The 3,435-nt window shown below is 41.5% G+C and overlaps 1 non-coding gene across 1 annotated transcript; it reads left to right on the top strand.

Annotated features, from left to right (window-relative positions):
• Nucleotides 1–492: 492 nt before the first annotated feature.
• TRNAT-GGU (transfer RNA threonine (anticodon GGU)) lies at nt 493–568 on the top strand. Its single transcript has one exon. It is a non-coding gene; the product is annotated as a tRNA-Thr (tRNA).
• The last annotated feature ends 2,867 nt before the right edge of the window (nt 569–3,435 follow it).

Here is a 3,435-nt window from a genome sequence, read left to right as displayed (position 1 = left end):
CACCCATATAAGACCCACGGATCTCAGGGTAAATTACATATCCTCGATAGCTCAAGTGGTTAAGAGCATCCGCCCGGCAAGTGGAAAGATCCGGTGTTCGAGTCCCGATTGAGGAGATATTTTTACTCTTGTGATCCGTTCGATTCCGCCTTCCCCACCTCTATTGTGTTCGTCCTTTATACGTGTTCCTATCCCTTTTCCTTATATATGTTTCTGTATATATCAGTATTTATTCGCCGTTTGGCGGGATTTCGTATTTGAATGTGTATTTGGCCAATGTGGCTCATCTCTTTCTTCTGGCTATGCGTGCCACGAAACGCACTGTTCTTTTCCTGTATGATGTTGTATGAATTCTAACCACTCCCCTTTCCTCTTGTGTATTGTCTATTTCTCCTTTGGTGGGTGAAACAGCCCCCTGACGCCATCTCTTGGCTAAAGAATCGGGGCGCTTGGCGACATATAAGACCCACGGATCTCAGAGTAAATTACATATCCTCGATAGCTCAACTGGTTAAGAGCATCCGCCCGGTAAGTGGAAAGATCCGGTGTTCGAGTCCCGGTTGAGGAGATATTTTTACTCTTGTGATCCGTTCGATTCCGCCTTCCCCACCTCTATTGGGTTCGTCCTTTATACGTGTTCCTATCCCTTTTCCTTATATATGTTTCTGTATATATGAGTATTTATTCGCCGTTTGGCGGGATTTCGTATTTGAATGTGTATATATATATATATATGGTAGTCCAGTGGGTAGAGCGTTGGACTGCCGACCGGAGGGTCCTGGGTTCCATTCCCGGGCGAGGCACTCGGGGCACCTTCAGCTCCACCCAAGCTTGAGTGATTTTTCGGGCACCAGATCTTCCTGGGAAACCATAACCGGCACAGAGAAAGGAACTGGCCCCCCTACCCTGATGTGTGAATTTTCACACGCCGTAGGGCTTAGTACTGGATGAACTCTACCATCACCTACTAAATCGTCCTTCGGGTTGATTACTGTGTTTATGGTCTTATATATATATATATATATATATATATATATATATATATATATATATATATATATATATATATATGTATATATAGTATATATAAGATCGGTGTCCTGGAAGAGAACTTCCTTTCAAACTATCCTCTGCAACCCCTCCTGTGGCTCCGATACATTGACGACATCTTTCTACTATGGCCACAAAGCATAGATTCCCTCAATTCCTTCATTTCCCAACTCAATGATTCCTCATCTCTGTCTTTCACCTCGACCATTTCATCCTCTCAGATTACCTTCCTCGATGTTAATATTTCCCTCAGTAACAACAAATTCCTTACCTCTGTTCACACCAAACCTACTAATAAGCAGCAATACCTTCATTACAGCAGTGGTCACCCCTCCCATACCAAGCGCTCCCTCCCTTACTCTCTCTCTATCCGCGGTCACCGCTTTTGCAACCATCCCGAATCCCTTAACAAATACCTTAACAACCTTCACCACTCCCTCCTCCAACGAGGATACCCTGATTCTCTCCTCCATAAAAAAATACTTAAACATTCCTACACCCCCAAGCCTGCCTCAACCACAGACTCCCAGCCTCTCTCAATCTGTACTACCTACTTCCCAGGCATTCAGTCTCTCAAATTCATCCTCAAAGACCTATTCCCCATCCTCAAAAATCACAACACTTCCTCCAACCTTCTTCCCAATTGCCCCTCTGTCTCCTTCAAACGTCCCGCCAACCTAGCAGATATCCTCAAATCCACCAGACCACTCTCAAAATCCCCTCACACCCCCATAGCCATACCCACTCCATGTCATCGAGCAAGATGCAAAACCTGCCCTATTTTCACCACTCCACCCCAGTCCATTCCACCATTCAACTCTTTCCCGCCCTTCCCCTATTCCTCTTGCACTTCCAAGAATGTTGTTTATCTCCTTACCTGTAAACTCTGCCCGTCCTTTTACATAGGCCAATGTTCCACACCACTTAACATTAGGATTAATAACCACCGCGCCTCGTGCAATCCCTCCTCCCCGTCCGCGGGTCTCCCCATCCCTAAACAAGCTTCCCATCATAATACCCCTTTCAACCAGTGTTACAATATTTCCGTCCTAGCGTCCCTTCCCACATCCGATTACCCTATAGAATTAAAAACTCTTGAAATGACATTCATTTACAGCTGTATGGCCTATCAGCATCCGGGCCTCAATGTCGTTCACTGATGGGAGTGGCCTAAAATTGTTACTTTGTGGAAGCAAAGCATATTGGGGGGTGGACACTGTGTTTTTCCGAATAAGTTTTGGTGTACGTGGCCTTTGTTTTCACTTGCGTGTTCTTTATCAATACTTTGTAGGTTGAAACATGAGTCTCGTATGTTGCAATAGTTGCGGTGAGCATGTTGTTTTATTTTCCGATTTTGTGTCAATTCCACCCCTTCCCTCTACCTCTCCTCTCCCCAACCATTCCTTTCACCCCTCCTTCGCCTCCCGTTCTCCCCTTCACCTGGCCCCCTTCCCTTTCTCTCGCACCCCTCACCTCAACAATTCCAGCAGTCATTACTTCTATATCTTCAGGGAAGACGGATTGTTTCCGTTGAAATATCAAGAAAATACGTGTGAGTGTTATTTTTTTGTGTTTCTATATTGTGTTACTGGGTATTGTACTATTCGGCACTTCCGTGTTACATCTACGAAAGCATATATATATATATATATATATATATATATATATATTTATATATATATATATATTATATATATATTAATACATAAATACTACATTCATATGGGTAACTACATCTGTTGCTTTGTAAATTTAGAGTGGATTTCCAGCTTAAACCTTTAGTTCAAAAGCAAGCTGATCATCTACTGTCGCTCCTTCGATTTTTTATTTCTTGAACTCTCCCTGAAAGATAAATTACACTTCATAATATTCTATGTTTTCAAATAACCCTCAATAGTTTCATGTTTTTACATAATACTCACCCGATTAGCTGATGCGGAAAGTCTGTTGACTTATTAATGGCACGGAAACCTGCCTGAGTTAAATCACCTTAATAAACTTATCAACTAAATGAATAAAATTGCAGTTGCCGGATTCATTAATGTGGATCACAGTCAATTCCTTTTTATCATTTTGCATTTCCTTTTTGCCTATAACCAACTTCGCAAATGCCTCAGTATTAATTAGCAAAGCGCATGCATCATCACAGTATTCCAGTTGATTAAACATTTACTCCAATTACTTTTACCATTTTGCTAGGATGTAACACACATTTAAAGTTGAAAAGTGAATAGAATATATTAAATAAACTCTTAATTTTCATCTTTTATATTCTAAATTCAAATTGTCGTCAAAGGGGTGTTTCCTTCATCACCTGATTTAAACTGTCCTTAGATCTTTACTACATTATAAGGTGCAATTGTTTGCTAGTTGATAGTATATGTA

This window comes from Hetaerina americana, unplaced genomic scaffold, assembly GCF_022747635.1.
Source record: "Hetaerina americana unplaced genomic scaffold, ioHetAmer1.1.p SCAF_18, whole genome shotgun sequence".
In the NCBI taxonomy this organism is placed as follows: domain Eukaryota; kingdom Metazoa; phylum Arthropoda; class Insecta; order Odonata; family Calopterygidae; genus Hetaerina; species Hetaerina americana.
Note: the sequence above shows the minus strand (reverse complement) of the source record. Positions and strands in the feature narration are given on the sequence as shown.